Raw genomic sequence first — 20,331 nt, forward strand, 5'->3', positions numbered from 1 at the left:
ACGTGTTTCCTTTGGATCTCTTTACCTGGTGCCAACCCTGTACAACGGAAGTAGAAAGCTGCTTGATAGCAATCGAATCCCAGTCAAAATGCTGAGTTTTCTCCTGGCTACTTTCTGGAGCACAGGGTGGGTCTGACTTGCGTAGAAATGCGAGGGACCTTCCCTGTCCGCCTCCCATCTTCCAGTTCTGGAGGGACAGGCTGCAGGCAAGCTTTCCTGCTGCACCAGTGGTGGGAAGGTGGAAAATCTTGGCTTGCTGAGTCTGAAATGAGATGCAAGTGGACCCAGTACCACAGATCAAATTTTCTATTTTTGGCCTTTCAGCCACAGAAATGCACAGCTATGCCAGAGTAACCTTTTCTCTGGAGGAATCGTCTCATGGCTTGTTGCACATTAAAATCATCTAGGGAGCTTTAAAAATACTGATGCCAAGGCCCCACTTCAATCCTATTAAATTAGTTGCCCTAAGGGTGGGAATCATGCATCCAAATTGTCTTTTGAGCTCCCCAGGTGATTGTAATTTGCAACCAGGGTTGAGAAATCGTGACCCAGAGCTCTTGGGCCCATAGACAGCCCTTTTCTGTCCTCTGGGTCCACTCTCCACCCAAAGAGCTCTGTGATCTCCATCAGTGGAAGCTAAGACTCTTTTAGTTTAATTCAGTCCAATTACAAACAATTCAATTCAATAAATACTTATTCAACTGCTTTCTTACCCTTCATTTCTGATTGTGGCTCCCATGAGAGTGGTGAGAACCATGTTTCTCAAATAAGAGGTTGGAGATACTTGAGTTTATCTCATTTTTTGGAGCCATATTTTTTTTTAAAAAACCTGTTAAACACAGATTACAAATTTTTGAAAATTATGCATTGGATTTGGACTTTTTTTCTGACACAACACTCTGAACAGCATATGTTTGTACGTATGTAAAACATTATTTTTTTAAGCATTTCTTAATTTTTAAAAAAAATTATTTATTTTATTTTATTTATTTTTGGCTGCATTGGGTCTTCATTGCTGGGCGTGGGCTTTCTCTAGTTGCGGTGAGCGTGCGCAGGCCTCTCATCGCGGTGGCTTCTTTTATTGCGGAGCACAGGCTCTAGGCGCATGGGCTCAGTAGTTGTGGCTCGCAGGCTGTAGAGCACAGGCTCAGTAGTTGTGGCACACTGGCTGAGTTGCTCTGCAGTATGTGGGCTCTTCCGGGAGCAGGGCTTGAACCTGTGTCCCCTAGCATTGGCAGGCGGATTCTTACCCACTGTGCCACCACGGAAACCCTAAAACATCTGTCTTTTAATGTGTTTCTGTATTCAGTGCATGTTCTAAAGCGTTGATGCGCTGAGATAAATAAGACAGAGTACTTAGCTTCTGAAGAGCTCCCAGGCTGGTGGGAGACCTGAGATGGGAACAAGAAATTAAAGGATTGTGAACTGCTGTGGCTAAAAGGGGTATGTATAAAAGGATGGTTCAGATGAATTTAGAAGGAGGAATTGTGCCTGGCAAGGCAGAAAGGCTCACAGGGGAAGTAGAGGGGAGTAGCCATTCTCCACGAAGGATTCAGGCAACGGGAGGAGGACGTGCACTTCTTGAAGGTGAGAATTAAATGTTTGGCTAAAGGCTACACAGGAAACATAGGAGGAGATAGGGAAGGAACTTGAGGGCTCCCAACTGTCTGTTGAGGTTTATCTGTTGGAGTCTAGCATTTCTAAACCATTCTTGCCTCAGGGCTGACTTTTGGATTCATAAATTTGCACCTACACTTGGGTGTGCTGTGGTGGACAGAACATGCTAGGTGGATGAGACCATAGCTGGTCTGCTTCTGGAAAGTGATGGACAAGCCTTTGAGGAGGCTCTAGAAATGGATTGACGTGGATTTCATACACTAACTGTGGAACCTTGGACAAATTCCCGAACCCCCTGTAAAGATTCTCCTGCTCACCTCATAGGGTTTTTTGTTTGTGTTTTTGTTTTGAATGAAGACTCAGTGTATTAGGTGTTGTGTAAAGTGCTTAACAAACTGCCTGAACATAGGAAATGTCAATGAAATGTTGCTCTCCCTGTTGAGATATTGAATTTGTAGTTCCCTTTAATTTTTCTTTGTGTATATTCGGCCTTCCCATTACACCTTCTTCCCAGGTACATACTCAGAGAGACCATCACCCTGGCTGATGATGAGAAGGGCATGACTTTGGACAAACAATAGAAAATGTGTTCTAGGGAGCAGTTACTAAATCACCAGCAAGGAACACCACAGTTCTAGAAAGTTCTCTAATAGGCTCATCAAGTCTCGTTTACTGATAAGTCCGTTCTGCTGTCCATTGTGTCTCTGCTTCCAAAATTAAAACCACCACAGAAATGACCAGGCTCAGTCCATCTGCAACATCACATCCGATCTCTCCATGGCTTTTGCTCGTCATTCTTCCTTACACTTTAAGACATGATGATGAGGATAATATTTGAGAAGGAACTTGAAGAATGCATGGGATGTCTTACGGTTGAGAATAGGCATTCCAGGTGGTCAGATTAAAATAAGTAATGGTATAGAAATATATGTAGGAACAAAAAGTAATAAAGTAGTTGTTTTGTTGGAACCCAAGTTGTATTTACAGGAAAAGTGGAGGAATAGACCTCAGAATTGAAGCTGAGGCTACAAGGATCCTCCTTAGAGATTCTGCCTTGAGAATGAAAATTCAGAACATTTATGCACATGCTATAAAATAGCTGACATCTCTTAAATAACTTGGCTCCAAATCTGTTTAAAATAATTTACCTCAGCTTTTATTCTGTTCTTTTTTCTTTCTTTGTATTTATTTATTTCTTCCCTTGTGTCTTATCGAGGGCGTTTGGGGTGAGGTCCCAATCCCGGCTTGCTGAGAGCTCATCTGCTTCCAATGCCTGTTCTTGCTCCACGTAAAGTCACAATCTGTTCCTGGGAGAACATATTCATTTGCACAATAGCCAATTGTAATGTGAAAAAGGAAGGATTATAACATCAGTTGGGCTATGAGTGGTTGGCATGGAAGAAGTCCAGCAAGGCGCAGATCCTGTTTCTGTACATATGTCCTTAATAATAATGAAGAAGTAGGGGGTAAATTATGCCAGAAGGGAGCGGAGTCATTTCTGAATAGCTGGTTTTCTGAGGGAGTACATATGATGTCAGCAATTAATTAAGGCCTCAATTCTGTTTTCCTATAAAAATCCTATTTTAGTTGCGGTATCTTTGATGCATCTGCTGGCATAAGCAGGATACAGGCCATAAATAAAAATTCAAAAATATCTCTTTCTTGTAGAACTTGGAAACAGACATTCTGAAATTGAAGGAAACCTACACAGTATCCAGAAGGATCCCGAGATCCTTTCTAAGATGAAGGGCAGTGAAGTCCATGCTAAATCCAGGCCCTGAGGGATTTGATTGGGAGGGAAGACAACTCTGACCAGAAGCAGGTCCAGGATTTATAACTGGACAATTTCAAATCCATGTTGGATGATACTTCAGTGGCAAAGGCATTTCTGGAAGAAATGTTAAGCAGTGCCCAAAGTGAAGAATTTACCCAATAATGACAGTAAAAACTTTAAAGTTTCAAGATACTGGTAACAGAGGATGGAAGGTTGACAGGACCAGGCATCACAAAGTCCCTTTCTGGCAACTTTACCTAAAATGAGGACCAATGGGTTGTAATTAGAACTCAGGTGTCCTCTTTAAAAAATAAGCAAAGATACATCTAGAACGATAGATTATTTGAGCTGAGAGGGACTTGATTGCACATTGAAGCCAACCTCCTGTTTTGTGAGGCATTTGATGTCCAGTGATCACTCAGCTAATTTCTATCATAACCAGGGGCAGAATTATGGTCTTGTAAGAACTTTGTCCATGTCATTTTAACGCCCAGCACTCTCTTTATACATGATCCCAAGAGCATCCTAAATTTTGCTGGGTGAGTCCCAAGGTAGGCATAAGGAGGAATGGGTATGTTACATGACCACTGTGGAAAATCTGACATGTCAGTGTAAACTACTGGGAAGAGCGAGTAGCCAAAAATCACAAAGAGAGTCCAAACGGCACTGTGGCCAATTCAATCCAGTTTTTCTGGTCAGCTTCATGATTTGGGGGAAACAAAATAGGGATTTTTGTTTGGAAATGTAGAATGGAGTTGAGAATTTCCTCAAAAGCAGAGGAGGGAGATCCTTCTAAGTCAAGGCAGTAGGAATGAAGGGGAGGGGACCCAGATACCCAGGAAGGGAGTCCAGGAAAAAAGATGGGGAAGCAGGTCCCAGGCCAGCCAGCTGCTCTGGAAGGCAGGTGGTGGTTGCAGTGATGGTGGTAGTGGTGAAAGAGCATTTGAGAAACTCTGGATACTTATGAATCTCAGGAAGAAGGGGGACAGACAGAGTCATCTGGGGGTGGGGTGGGGTGTGAAAGCAGGAGGCTTCCTCTGTTGCTGACAAAGCATCCCAGACTCCAGCCATCACTCATGTCACTGATGGGATATGAATGGGGATATGAACTTGCTTATGGGATACAAACCCAATGATGTCTTACTGATTCCAGGGGAGGAAAAGAAAATCAAGTTGTTAGAGGTCAGAATTCTTTTTATTATAAAGTAACTCCTCGAAGGTCCATAAATGAATTCTATTCAGTGAGGGAGACACATCAAGGAAATATAGAGCTGGAAAGCTTCCTTTTTTCTCACTATTAATATTGATACATACATACATTTTAAAAAATGTGTCTTCTAGTTCCAAGGCCAAACCTAAGGATCAAAAAGTGGGCGGTGGCCCAATTCCTGGAAATCCCCGCCCCTTCCTAAAATAGCTGGAATACTCCTCCCACTCATTAGCCTATGAAATTACCCACCCCTATAAAAACTGACAACCCCATACCCTGGTGCCGCTGTCATCTTCTGAGATGGCCCACACTCTGTCTATGGAGTGTGTTTCTCTTGAAATAAATCCACTTCTTACCTAAAAAAAAAAAAAAAAAAAGTGTCTTCTGATATACTTGCTTCACCATAATAACAAACAATGTTAACATATAATAATGATAATCTGCAGGCATCCATGTATCAAAATTATTTTCAGAGAATATGCTGGTAGAGAGGCTCTCCACAAAAAATATTAATAATGAAGAGCCTGAGTTCTAGAACTGTGGTTTTTATGAAGATCCTGTTTACTTAAGTTCTAACCTCTGCATAGTTACAGAAAGACTGAGAATTCTCAGCGGTTAGTGTTCTTGGCAATGATCTGGGGAAGTACAAATGCAGCATGGGTCAGCACAGAAGGTAGACAGGAAGGAGGTAGTGACCAGTAGGCAGCATCCATGAAGGATATAAAGAGAAATATGACCTGGACTCAGAGTTGCCACCACCTTATGCTAAGGGCTCATCGTGAAGGCTAATTTTAAGATAAAAACATACCTATACTGTATGGTTTCTCTAAAGGATTTGTTAGTATTATTAAACACACATATATAAACAGTTAATTGACTAATAAATAATATTTATTTCTTAAATAGTTTCTTTTTATCTCCTCAGTGAACACTTTTGGTTGTTGACATCAAACTCTGAGTTATAAGAACACCTGTCAAAGGCCTGTTGGAAAGTTCCTTGAAACCAGGTGGATTGGACTGGCCCTTTAGTCCAGTTGTAGATGCCCACTGTGGGCAGACTGAGGAAGCGACCCTCTTACCAGGGTGTGCTTGAACATGGCCCAGGACATTAAAAAAAAAAAAAATCTTGCAATTACACTTTTCTACCACTAGATGATATGCACGTATAAGCAAGATGAAAACCCTCCTACCTTTCCTTTCTGCATCAGTGGCCACAGTGATGATAGGTAAGTTAAGGTATCCAGAATTCAATTCCAGATGTTGCTAAGAAAGAGAAACACAATATGAACATGAAGAACTGCCAGCATTGATTAGGTAATAAGTGTGATCATACCAAATTTATCAAACACTTATCCTTTCATCTAGGGGCCATCAAAGTTTACCACCTGCCTATGGGCCAAATCCAGTTTACCACCTCTCTTTGTAAATAAAGTTTTATTGGAACACAGCCATGCTCATTTGTCTGGGACTGATTTTGCTCCACAATGACAGAGGTGAGTATTGAGACAGAGACTGCCTGACTTGTAAAACTTAGAAATATTTCTATAGGGTCCTTTACAGAGAAGTTTTCCAATGCCTGGTCTAAGCACATATAGGTCATACTAACTCATTTAATCTTTACAAATCTATGGTTGTGGGTATGTGTTATTACAATTTTTTTAATTTAAATTTTTTATTGGAGTATAGTTGATTTACAGTGTTGTGTTAGTTTCAGGTGTATAGCGAAGTGAATCAGTTATACATATATCCACTCTTTTTTAGATTCTTTTCCCATATAAGTCATTACAGAGTATTGAATAGAGTTCCCTGTGCTGTACAGTAGGTCCTTATTAGTTCTCTATTTTATACATAGTAGTGTGTATATGTCAATCCCAGTCTCCGAATTTGTCCCTCCCCACCTTACCCCCTGGTAACCATAAGTGTGTTGTCTACATCTGTAACTCTATTTCTGTTTTGTAGATAAGTTCAATTGTACTCTTTTTAGATTCCACATATGAGTGATATTGTATGATATTTGTCTTTCTCTGTCTGACTTACTTCACTCAGTATGACAATCTCTAGGTCCGTCCATGTTGCTGCAAACTATTTGTTTTACAGATAAAGAAAGTGATTAAGGACACAATGAATCTTGGCACATACGTTACATGACTGTAGCAGACATACATGACAAAGGCTGTAAGTATTGATGTACACCATGCTTGATACTCTTGGGTTTGTGTAAACAAGATGAATAGCAGTTGGCTTCAAAGCTGTGGGGAACCTAGAAAGAAGAAATTAAAATTATTGCAAGGTCAGGCCAGCCTTCTGTGTGATCCACACGTAGAAATGTAGCTGGAATTGAGTAGCTGCCCATGAGCACTTTTTCCCGACATGACACTTATTCTGAACATATTGTAAGAAACTCTTTTGACACAGTAATTCATGAGACTGAAGATGACTCATCAAATGAAAACAGTGCTTAACATGTGATTGAAACATCCGTGGTCAAGTGGAGAGACACAGAAAGAAGGCAGTCAAAGGAAGTCTTCTTCTTAATGTCCTAGTTTTCCCCCAATCAAAGGGGGTCTTTGCTCCTTCAGTGCTGGGTAAACTTGGGCCCTCAGGATATCTGCTGGGGATGGTGGAAGCTGGGAGTGGGGCTGGGGAGCAGGGTGGTATTCAGCTTTATGATTTCCTAGATTCCTAGTCATCCTCAGGAATGTCTTTCCCAATAGTTTATAATATGCAGTGAAGTACTGGGATAACCCCTGATGGTTCGTTCCACATTTGTGATTACTGAGCTTTCTTTCTTTCTTTTTTTTTCCTCCTGAAGAGTTTAGGTAACTAACTGCCTCAGAGTCATACATCATGAGGCGGAGAGGGGAGAATCAGGAACTGGGTGAACCAACTTAATCCTTTGTCCCACATGAAGAGATGGGACCATATTGCCTAGATTCCAAGGGTTTTCCACATGGACATGCCCCAAGCTCCTTCTCTCCCCTTCCTTTGCTCCAAGAAGACCTCTTCTATTATTCGTCCACATTTTGATGTCCTCTTTTCTTAGGATAGATACCCCATCATCCCTACAGAAAAGGAAGGTGCACTGGACTGTTCCTTCCACTCAATCTTTGTTGACTCTAAGAAAGGGTAGGTGCTAATGTTTGGTGTCTCCTTGGGGTGAGCTGGGGGGAGGGGAGCAGGAAGGAGAAACTCTGAAGCCTGGCAGAGGGAAATGGGGAAAGAGCAAAGGCTTCTGTATCAGGGAGCTACTGTTTTCTCCTAAAGAGTCTGAAATACACAAAGCTTCCTGTAATAATAATTAATTTTCTTCTAAAGAGCATCCTATCTGAGTTACATGAGAAATTTATATTCCTCCTAATAACATAGCTTGGAACCCCTCCCCCTGCCTGTTTTTGTAAAATGATAATCCCAACCTCATTATGCCAGTGGAGCATTTGCCCCAGTTTTCATTACAGAATGAATGTCCCAAGTCCAGCTCTCTTTTCTTTAATATACAGGTATGTATATATGTAGGTTCAAATGTATGTATGTATTTACAGTTGAATTTTGGTCAGGACAGGGTATGTGGGATAGTGTTAAGCTGAAAATTGATAAAGATAATCTGGGCTTTTGGAATTTAGGAAAAGGGAAAAGGCTGAATGATCAGGCACGGTCTTGTGACAGGTAAGTGAGTTAGGTTCTGAGGGAATTTGGATATGTAAAGGAAGGGGCATTTTAGATTATGTGGTGGAGAGGCAGGGGTATGGGCTTGAGTGTGGGCACTTTGGGAGAAGATAATTCTGGGAAGGCCTAAACTTAGGAGTTCAGAACTATCAGGTTAAAGTTTGAACTGGATCTCACAGTCCTGGAAAGAACTAAGACTTTTGACTAGAGAATTATCACTGACTATGAACATTTCAAGGGTAAAACCATCATGTTTACCTTTTCTTGTCAGTTTTTAGCTAAGTGACCACTGACGTGTGGTCAGGTTTCAACCAATTTCAAGTGAATAAATGCACAGCAGTGATATTTTAGGAAAAGTAATCTGGGGACTAGGTATGGGATGGATTGGAGAGGAAAGACAGAAAATAGAGAAAGAACAGGAGTGAGTGCAAAGACATACACATATTACTTTCCTTCACCAAACAGTCCATGTAAAATGATCAAATTTTAAATCTCATTGCTAGTACCACAACTGTAGTTGGAAATGGCTGAACATGAATCAATCATCACAACAGTAACTGTAACCAGAAATAGGAAATGTTTTATAAAAAGTCTATCTGTTTCGCTTTCGACTACGTGGCCATGTCTTACTGTGCCCAGTTTAGGATATTTCACAAATGCATCATGATGAGAAAAATTAATCGGGAAAGTAGATCTTGTGTTTGCCTCAATCACAATCATTTTCTAATTAGTGTGGGGAGTAGCTTATTTAATAAATATTATTTCTTTTTATTCTTACCATCTTCAGATCTATATCTGAGACAGAAATTTTTTTTTAATTTACTTTTTTATTCAATGAAAGCCAGATAAGAAGAAGGGGTTAAGTCTGAGTTATCAAAATAGGTTTTCTTCAATTCTTAATTCCTTATTCTGCCCCTGGTACTCGGTTGATGTGTTTAACTAGAAGGACTCACTTTCAAAATCTCTGTGTTATTGGGTGGAGAAATAAGGGCCCAAGTCCATCCCTGGTTACGTCAAGTGGTGTCAAATTTGGCTTGCAATTCTCGCTTCCTGTTGACTCCAAGAGAAAGGCTGCAGTTGGCGTCTAAAAGTGAAAGACATGAAGCTCTGAGACCAGTCTGAATTACTAATCACTACATGTCCTGTTCAGTCTAACCACTTTCCAAGTGATTAAATGAACCGGCCAGGTCAGTGACTCAGCTTCTGAGGGGGTGGCCAGCAGTCCGAGCTGATCTGCACATCCCTGGTTTCACTTCCCAAGGTATGATCCAGAGCTGCCTCGGAAGGGTGATTTCCCCTTGGAGCTTGTCTCTCTGGGGACAGAAGGACGGACACAGATGATGAAGTGTATAGTCTGCTGGAGAAGGGCCATCTCACCATGAGTCTTTGGCGGGAAAGAGTTGTAAGAAGGTCGTCTTTCATCAGCTGGTGTCACCCTTTGGAACCAGTCACAAGTAGCTGGGTGTGGTAGGGCGAAGTTGTCTGAAGTCTGAACGAAGAAAAATATATTGAGTAGGAAACATGAACTTTTTTTCTTTTTTGGCTTAACTGTCAGTAGATACAGTATTCCCTTGTTTGTTTCAGTAACTACCAAAGGTTCTTGAAGACGTCACCATTTTAGAGTAGTGTATTCATTTGCCTGGTTTTCTAAGTGATTAGCTGAACTTTACTGCTTTTATGAAGTTTAATGTCCAGTTACCATAAAAAAAGCAGCACATGGTCAGTGGTGGAAATAGGGGTGGGATTGTAAGGGCCACATGGGAGTGCAATTCCAGGAACTCCCGGCCTCCTATGCAAATTAGATTAAGCTTCTCTGCGGCCTGGGCTCCCAGAGCAAAGAATTCCCATTCCCACCTCTTTTTTTTTTAGCATTGTCTCTTGTGGGAATTAAGAAATCACTTTCAATTTATTTCAGCTACTGCCTGTTTTAAAAAAGGACATCACAGGCCTCAGTTTGTCCACCTTGCTTAAGAAAACTCCTTACCAGGTAACCTCTTAAATATTTAAAAAGAAAGAAAAAGATTTTGAGACCCTTAGGAGAAAATACTGTAAGTAAATCAAAGTCCTATTTTCTCAGAAAGAAAGTTGAGTCTTTTGACTGGCTGCTGCCACCATCTTCTTCAGGCAGTTTTCATACTTGGCATAAAACTTTTAGTCGTTTCTCATATTACCTTTGTTTTGATTAGTTAAAGCATGACAACTTGACAACACTCAAATGTGAGAGCTTGAGAAAGGGAGGGTGGCAGGGAGGAAAGAAGCCCTCCAGCCAGCAAAGCTTTCTTTAAAACTTTTTTTTTTAAACATGAATATTTCTCAAATACAGGGACTGAAGGTGAACTTGAAGAATACATGCAAAACCACAACCTAGATTCTCTGAAAGTGGCCATTTCAGAGCTCTCTGGAAGGAATGTGTGAGCGTTTGCACGCCAGAGAGCAAACATGCAAATCAGTTCTTTCCCAGGACACCCCAGCGCTGCTGCTTTATCTGCACAGATGTGCTGTGAGCCTTGCAGATAGCATCTGTTTGTTCTATTTATGGGGGAAAAAAAAGCATGTATTTGTGAGCTCGGCAGGAGCACAACTTTCTTTTTGGATCTTTGATTCCATTAGAATTTTTGAAATTTCACATTTTGGAACAAAAGAATTTGAGTCGTTGGTGATTCTAGGTGCTGTGTAATTCCCTCTCCCGTTTATTTCTTACCTGCTTCTCCTGCCTCCCAATTTCATAGAGTTAAAATCAGGAGAGGGGAGATGAAGAGACTTGCACAAGCACATAGAACATTTATTCTTAGTTTCATTCATCATTATTGATTTGTTTAGTTATTAACCAGATATTTATTGAGGATCTGTTATATCCCAGGCACTGTACAACATTCTAGGATCCAGTGGTGAGCAAAAATATCACTGTTCTTGTCCTCATGTATTTTATAGTTTACTGCGGGAAATGTACAGAAATAAGAATAATCACACACTAATATACATCTTCTTCTGTGACACGTGCTAATTATTGCCCTAAGAGCCTAAAATAGGACATTTGAGATGGTCCAAGAGGTAACAGAAGGCTTCCTTGAAGAAATGATGATGCTTCTTAAGCAACCCTTAAGAAGGATGAGTAGGACCTAAGGAGGCATATAAAGGAAGGGTCTTCCTGGCAGAGGGAAGGTTGAGAAAAGACCCTGCGATGGATGGCAACATGAGACTATGAGAACCAGAAAGAGGGTCAACGTGGCTGAAGTGAAGAGGGAGGGAGAGCAGCAAGGAGATGGGCTGAGCTCCGAGTCAGAGCCAGACGACACAGCACACTGTGGCTCATTTTGAGCTTTGTTTTAGGAGTATTGGGAAGCCCAAGTAGTGAGCAACGGGAGGAGGGTAAGACTGGATGAGGAAGACCACAGGGGGCTACTGCAGTAGTCCAGGCAACAGGTAACAGAAGCTTGGTCTAAAGTAGTGAGTGGTGGAAGAGAAGGGAAAGGAGTAGATGCATTCAAGAGGTATTTAGAATGTAAAAATGATAAGATATGGGGAGGGAGGGAGTAAGCGGGGGCAAGGATGACCCTAGGCTTCTGAGTGGGACAAATGGATGGATGGTGGTATCATTCATCAAGACAAGAAAAGCTAGAAGGTGGGGGTAAAGGCAACATGATGAGTTTATTTTAGGAAGTATTGAAGTTAGATGGTAAGGTATAGGTTGACCATACGGGTCTGTTCCTCAAAGACAAGGTCTGGGCTGGAGATAAAATATTTGTGAATGAGTTGTTTAAAGTTTTGACACTGATGTGATTTATTCCTCTTGAGTATCTTTGCAGAACAACATGTCTGTAAGTAGGGATAAATCAAATGGTTTTGGACACCAGGCTAAGTGAATTGTTGAACAACTTATTTCATATGACAGGGATTTGAAGGACTGTTGGGAGGTAGGTCTAGTGTGGATGAATTAGGAGATGTATGGTTTCAAGTATATCAAAAGCTACCCCTGAGCCCAAATGCCCATCATTTTCCCCTTGACCTGTCAGAGGGCCTAATATTGCTAGCAATCATGTTACTCTTTAAGGAATTCTCATTTTATTTGGCTTAGAGTAATAAAACTTTAGTAAAAGTTGTCTACACCAAACTTCTCACTCAAAATGAGTCTGCTTTACAAAATCTCTAGACATAGGGCCTCAGCTTGAACATGTATGTCTGTGATGGGGAATCCAATATTTGGCAAGACAGTGCAGATTTTTAGTTCTGTTCCAAAAATTCTTCCCTGTATTGATCTTCTCATCTAGCACGACACAGAACAGTTCTCCTTCTTTTCCACAGAGCAGACAATCAACTGGTGTTAACCCATCAGTCATCACTATTCAGCTCAGCTGCCAAGAGATGAATGAGTTAGACTCAACTGTCATTGAAGCCCTTCGATAGACATCACCTCACTTAGAGGTCACAACAACCCTTTGAAGTATGTATTATTCATCTAGAAAGAGAGGAGGAAACTGATTCTCAGAGTTAAGTGACTTACCCAGTGATGTCACACGAGTAAAGAGCGGAGCCAGGTTTTAAATCCAAATATTCTGACTCCCAGTCCAGAGCCCTACGCAAGCTGCCTCGATAATTTGGGTGTGGGCTCTGTGTTGACTTCTAAAGGTAACACATCAGGAAGGACCAGTGACTGATCAGCTGATAGCCCTGAGGTGGTGCTTACCCACCTGACCCTTGTGGACTGAATGATGCCTGCCCGGTACTTGACCTTATAACCTTGTATCTCTTTAAGAACTGGATAGAACACTCATCTTCACATTTTGTTTTTCAGATTTCACTCCCTATTAGTTAAAAACAATGAGCATGTATCCCAAATATATTTATATGTGTATCTTTGGATTCAGTACAAATATGAATATAACTTTTTTTTTTTTTTGGCGGTACGCAGGCCTCTCACTGTTGTGGCCTCTTCTGTTGTGGAGCACAGGCTCTGGACGCGCAGGCCCAGCGGCCATGGCTCACGGGCCCAGCCGCTCCGCGGCATGTGGGATCCTCCCGAACCTGCGTCCCCTGCATCGGCAGGCAGACGCCCAACCACTGCGCCACCAGGGAAGCCCTATAACTATTTTTTAAAATTAATTTTTACTGAAGTATAGTTGCTTTACGGTGTTGCATTAGTTTCTACTGCACAGTTTCTACAGCACAGTCCCCTCCCTTTTGGACTTCCTTCCTATTTAGGTCACCACAGTGCATTAAGTAGAGTTCCCTGTGCTCTACAGTACGTTCCCCTCAGTTGTCTATTTTATTCATAGTATCAAATATAAGTTTAAAAAAACATAAAAATATAAATGAAAGTCATAATATTTTCTTTTTTCAGCCCAGTGAATCATCTTCATGGATCATCTCTGTCTGCTCCCCCTGGAGGGACCACTGAAACGGAGTCGGGGGACAGGACAGGAGAAGAGCCCAGTGTGACAGGCCATGGCTAGTTGGGGTACACCACCTGGGGAATGTCTGGAAACATTTCAGATGTGCTGACGGTGAGCTTTCCTCTCTGTGCTGCCCAGCTTCAGCTCAGTTTCTGCTAAGATCTCTCTGGAGGTTCACAGGGGGTGAAGGGCTCATTGCCCTGGTCTGTGTTGTTTGTCCTTGGCTTTAATTGCCACTTGTGTCCTGAGCTATGTGGTAATAGCACTAATAGTAGCATTTGTTGACCGCTTACTATGTGCCACCGTGCGAAGAGATTTACGCACATTACCTCATTGATCTTGTTACAACCCTGTGAAGTTTTGCTATCCTCGTTTCACAAATGGGAAAACTGAGGTGTGGACAGCTGTGACTTACCCACAGGGGTATGTCTAATCAGTGGCCCAGCTGGGATTTGAACCCAAGTCTGTTCTCCACCAAATCATTCATTCTTATCTGCCGTTCTGTACTGCCAGTAGGATTAGGGTTGAGATTCCTGATAGTGACCTGGAAGGATTTCCAGCACTAAAAGTGACTCAAATGGGAAGACTCATCGGTTGCACAGACCAAAAGGTTGGGCTCCCATCAGGTGTGGATAAATGAGAGGAAGCCGTCAGCTTTACGGAAGTGCAAATGTGCCAGTGCAGTTACAAATGAACGTCTCCAGTCAAATCTCAGTCCTTTGTTTCGAGATAATCTGGCTCTCATTGTAACCCCCAGCTTCAGGTAGCAAATATATGCTGAATACTTTTCTGGATGAGACCACTGGAGGCTGTAGTTGTTGTTTAAGGCACCTGAGTTCCATTACAGACTATACATGGTTTAACCTTACATTTCAGTGTTTGAATGTGTGTGAGAGAGGTGTCAAGGGGTCCAGGAGTTTTCTTCATTATCTACCAGAAGGCTTCAGCCTAGTGGAGTCAGGGAGACATGGGTTCGAATCCTCACTCTGGTATATATAAGCCGCGAGAACTTTGGCAAATTATCGTTCTTCCGGTCTTAATTTCTTCATCTTTAAAGAGGAGATGATAGTACCTGCTTCAAGGTAGTGCTGTTAGGATTAAATCCTATACATACGCAGTGCTTGGAGCACAGTAAGTGCTCAAAAATTGGTAGCAGGTATTGTTCTCGGTGACCCTGCTTTGTCTAAGAAGAGGCACTGATGGATTGTTGGTGGCATTAAGTCCATGTCCTCTGCTGTGTTGGTGATGTCCTAATTGAAAATGAAAAGGAATTTTTTTCTGAATCTCCTCAGCATCTTGCTGCCACAGAAAAAGAAATCTGTTTCCACAAAGAGAAGCAAGAGCTGGAGACACTGGAAGTTTATGGACTGGAGAAGGCGGCTCGGAGAAGAAGAGCATTCTGGCAATCAGCGACGCTCTCCTGAGCCGCCCAGATGTGGGCCAGATGCTGCAAATCTGTAGAGACACGTCGGGCTCAGTGACTTGTGCCATGACTTTCATCCACGTGGGCATGGAGGATATTGACTGATCTCACTCCAATTATTAAGAGTGACTTCAGGGCTCTGGAAACATGAGTGTAGGAGGCTGGGACTTGAGGGGTAGTCTTGACAATCCTCCCAGTTGAGCAGAAGGGTTTCTGGAGCTGACAGCCCTGCTCTGGGGATACATGTCTACTTCACATGCCTCGCCCCACACCACCCATAGAAGAGGGCTCAGCAGGAAACACTGAGGATACTTCATTGGGAAGTGATTTGCAATTTCTGCCTTTGCAGAAATCATCTCTAGCGACTTTTATTTGGTGTTATTAAAGATGATTTTGATGTGATATTAACTATAGTGATTCTTCCTATAATCACTTTCTCTTTAATCAGCCTGTATGACCCCTTTTCTAGCTGGAATTTCACTACACTGCTCAGCCTTCCATTCCATGCTTTTTAAAAAATATGAATACTTTATTTATTTGTGTAATTGAACTATAGTTGATTTACGATATTATGTTAGTTTCAAGTATGTAGCATAGTGATTCAGTGTTCGGCAGATTATACTCCATTATAGGTTATTACAAAATAATGGCTATAATTCTCTGTACTATATAGTATACCCTTGTTGTTTATCTATTTTATATATAGTAGTTTGTATCTGTTTATCCCATACCCCTAATTTGCCCCTCCCCCTTCCTTCTCCCCTTTGGTAAACACAAGTTTTTTTTCTATATCTGTAATTCTGTTTCTGTTTTGCATATATAGTCATTTGTATTACTCTTTAGATTCCACATATAAGTGATAATATCCAGTATTTGTCTTACATTTCACTAAGCATAATATTTTCTAGGTCCATCCACGTTGCTGCAAATGGCATTATTTCATTCTTTCTTATGGCTGAGTAATATTCCATTGTATATATATACTAAATTTTTGTTTTGATAAGCATATTTTGTTCTTCTAAATGGATAAGGATGGTGAACATTTCTCTTTTTATGTTGGGCATTAGTAGAGGCACATTAATATACCTCTTTTTAACTAAGGGCTAAATGCAAGAGCTGAAACCTGGACACAAAACAAAGAGTTGATCGTAACTGCCTCCCCTGCCTTCAGTTTTGCCCTCTCTGTTCCCTGGCCAGTTCTCTCTACTGCAGCCATAGTGACATTTCTACTTTCATCCCTACTGTGTTCATTATTTATTGCTGCTGTAACAAATTACCACAGACTCAGTGGTTTAAGAGAGCACACATTTATTCTCTCACAGGTTTGTAGGTCAGAAGTCTGACATGAGTCTCAGTGGGCTAAAATCATGGTGTTTGCTGGGCTGTTCTTTAAGCTTTCTTAAGCTCTAGGGGAGAATCCTTTTCTTTGCCCTTTCCAGCTTCTAGTGCTTATTCTTTGGCTCATAACCCCTTCTTGCATCTTCAAAGCCGGCAATGTTGCATCTCTCTGGCCATGCTTTCATGTTCCCTTCTCCCTCTGCCCAGAGCTGGGAAAGGATCTCTGTTTTTAAGGATCTATATGATCAGATTGACCCATCCAGTTAATCCAGGATAATCTTCCACCTCAAGGTCTTTAACTTAATAACATCTGGAAAGATAACTTTGCCATGTAAGGTGACATATTCACAGGTTCCTGGGATTAGGATGTGATACATTTGGGTGTTATTCTACCTATGACACCTACCAGTCTGCTCCAAGCCCATCATCTCTCTCCTGGACAACTGCAACTGCTTCTTAAATGGTTTTGCTTTGTACAACCTGTTTTGCACCTTCACCTTTTGTTATTTCTCTTCCCATTCACTCTGATATGAAACCATACTGGCCTCCTTGCTGTTCCTTGAACACAGCAAGCACAATTCTGCCCCAGGACCTTTGCACTTGCTTTTCTCTGTCACAAAGACATTTTCATGACTGCCTCCCTCAGGATTCTGTTCAAATGTCACCTCTTTGGGCGGGGGCGGGGGGTGGGGTCTTTTCCTGGACAACTTATATAAGTGAGGATCCTTTCCCCCACTTTCATCAGACTATTCTTTGTCTCATGTTCTAACCTATTGACTCATGACAGATGATATATTTATTTTTTTCTCTTTTCCTTCAAGTCTTTATTTCACTTTTATATTGAAAGATAGTTTCACTGATTATGGAGTTCCAGGTTGACAGTTTTTTCCCAATATTTTATAGATATAAGTACACTGTTTTCTGGATTGTATTATTTCCGATGAGAAGTCTGTTATTTTTAATTTTCTTCCTCCCAATATAATTTTATGCTTCTGTGATTTTCTCTTTGGTATTAATTTTCAGAGATTTAATTATCATTTGCCTTGATGTGGCTTTCTTTATGTTTCTTTTACTTGAAGTCACTCAGTTGCTTGGATCTGTGGGTTTATAGTTTTCATCAAAGTCTGCCATTATTTCTTCAAATATTTTTACTGCCTCCCGCTTCTGAGATTCCAATTATACATATGTTAGTTCACTTAATATTATATCACAGTTCCGTGTTCAAGGAAAGTTCCCTGTTCCTTTCCCCCATGGAATCTTTTCTCTTTTATTTCATGTTGTGTAGTTTTATGGCTCTATTTTATATCCTCTACTTCTGCCATATCTAATCTGCTGTTAATCCCGTCTGGGGTATTTTTCAACTCAGATATTGCTATTTTTATTTCTGTAAGTTTCATTTGTATCTTTTCATATTTTCCACACCATCCTGATCATACTTAAATTTTCTCTACTTTTTTAAACATAAGGAGTCCATTTATTATAGTTGATTAGCCTCCTTGATTTTTACTAAGTCTATCATTTGTCATTTCTGGGTCTGTTTATATTGATTGATATACCTCCTCATTATGAGTCATATTTTTCTGTTTCTTTGCATGCCTAGTAATTTTTGATTAGTAGATTTTGTGAATTTTATATTGTTAGCTGCTGGATTTTTTTTATCCCTTTCAATAATTTGAGACTTCCTTTTAGGACACAGTTATTTGTTGACAGTTTTGTTAAGGGAAACCTAGAGCAGCCTTTAGTCTAGGGTTAATTTGGCCCTACTCCTGGGAAAATATTCTCTAAGGACTCTATTTAATGCCGTGTGTGTTAGGAGTTCTTTCTATTCTGGCTGGTGAAAGTAGTAACTCTTTTTCACACTGTATTTTCCTGGAAGATTATTTTAAATGCTCCCTTTCTTTCTGTGGCCTTTATAGTTTTCTCACATGTATGTGCTAATCAGTAGCTAGCCAAAGACTCCAGGGTCACTCTCTGCCACTGTCCAGAGCTTTTTGAGTGAAGCTCTCCCCTCCCCAGTACTCTGTCTGTATCCAGAATACACCATTTCTCTCCACCTTGGGCTCTCTGAATCCCAAACTCTCTATCTATTCAACTCAGGGAGACTGCTCAGCTCTGTCTGGGTGCCCAGCCCCTATGCTGTGGCCAGTATGTGCTCCCCAGGTATTAAGATGGGTCACTTGTAGGGCTTATCTTGTTTGTTTCACTTCTCTCAGACATGACTATCCTACAATACCAGTTGTCCAGTTTCTGAAAACTGTTGATTCTCCTATTTTATCTGATTTTTTTAGTTGTTTAAGCTGTTTAATTTTTTTGTCTTTTATTTTATTTATTTATTTAATTTTATTTTTTTATACAGCAGGTTCTTATTAGTTATCTATTTTATACATATTAGTGTGTACATGTCAATCCCAATCTCCCAGTTCATCTCACCCGACCCCCCCCGCCACTTTCCCCCCTTGGTGTCCATACATTTGTTCTCTACGTCTGTGTCTCTATTTCTGCCTTGAAAACTGGTTCATCTGTACCATTATTATAGATTCAACATATATGCATTAATGTACGGTATTGGTTTTTCTCTTTCTGACATACTTCACTCTGTATGGCAGTCTCTAGGCCCATCTACGTCTCTACAAACGACCCAACTTCATTCCTTTTATGGCTGAGTAATATTCCATTGTATATATGTATCACGTCTTCTTTATCCATTCGTCTGTTGATGGGCATTTAGGTTGCTTCCATGACCTGGCTATTGTAAACAGTGCTGCAATGAACATTGGGATGCATGTGTCTTTTTGAATTATGGTTTTCTCAGGGTATATGCCCAGTAGTGGGATTGCTGAGTCATATGGTAGTTCTATTTTTAGTTTTTTAAGGGACCTCCATACTGTTCTCCATAGTGGCTGTATCAATTTATATTTCCACCAACAGTGTAGAGGGTTCACTTTTCTCCACACCCTCTCCAGCATTTATTGTTTGTAGATTTTTTGATGATGGCCATTTTGATTGGTGTGAGGTGATACCTTACTGTAGTTTTGGTTTGCATTTCTCTAATGATTAGTGATGTTGAGCATCCTTTCATGTGTTTGTTGGTAATCTGTATATCTTTGGAGAAATGTCTATTTAGGTCTTCTGCCCATTTTTGGATTGGGTTGTTTGTTTTTTTTGATACTGAGCTGCATGAGCTGCTTGTATATTTTGGAGATTAATCCCTTGTCAGTTGCTTCAGTTGCAAATATTTTCTCCCATTCTGAGGGTTGTCTTTTCCTCTTATTTATGGTTTCCTTTGCTGTACAAAAGCTTTTAAGTTTCATTAGGTCCCATTTGTTTATTTATTTTTTTTGAATTTCCATTTCTCTAGGAGGTTGGTCAAAAAGGATCTTGCTGTGATTTATGTCATAGAGTGTTCTGCCTGTGTTTTCCTCTAAGAGTTTGATAGTGTCTGGCCTTACATTTAGGTCTTTAATCCACTTTGAGTTTATTTTTGTGTATGCTGTTAGGGAGTGTTCTAATTTCATTCTTTTACATGTAGCTGTCCAGTTTTCCCAGCACCACTTTTCTCCATTGTATCTTTGCTTTCTTGTCATAGATTAGTTGACCATAGGTGTGTGAGCTTATCTCTGGGCTTTCTATGCTGTTCCATTGATCTATATTTCTGTTTTTCTGCCAGTACCATATTTTCTTGATTACTGTAGCTTTTAGTATAGTCTGAAGTCAGGGAGTCTGATTCCTCCAGTTCTGTTTTTTTTCCCCTCAAGATTGCTTTGGCTATTCGGGGTCTTTTGTCTCTCCATACAGATTTTAAGAGTTTTTGTTCTAGTTTTATAAAAAATACCATTGGTAATTTGATAGGGATTGCATTGAATTTGTAGACTGCTTTGGGTAGTGTAGTCATTTTCACAGTATTGATTCTACCAAT

The 20,331-nt window shown here is 40.7% G+C and overlaps 1 long non-coding RNA gene across 1 annotated transcript in view; it reads left to right on the forward strand.

The window, feature by feature from the left end:
- Positions 1 to 17,082, forward strand: part of LOC111165198 (uncharacterized) — a 56,680-nt gene extending 39,598 nt beyond the window's left edge. The window contains exons 1-3 of the long non-coding RNA XR_016388357.1: positions 1 to 6,094; positions 6,699 to 12,705; positions 13,603 to 17,082. The exon at positions 1 to 6,094 is cut by the window's left edge and continues 39,598 nt beyond it. This is a non-coding gene — a long non-coding RNA (uncharacterized LOC111165198). The remainder of the gene's footprint in view (positions 6,095 to 6,698; positions 12,706 to 13,602) is intronic.
- The last annotated feature ends 3,249 nt before the right edge of the window (positions 17,083 to 20,331 follow it).

Source organism: Delphinapterus leucas, chromosome 17 (assembly GCF_059928025.1).
Source record: "Delphinapterus leucas isolate spDelLeu-1000000601 "Yukka" chromosome 17, BTC_Dleu_Yukka2, whole genome shotgun sequence".
In the NCBI taxonomy this organism is placed as follows: Eukaryota; Metazoa; Chordata; class Mammalia; order Artiodactyla; family Monodontidae; genus Delphinapterus; species Delphinapterus leucas.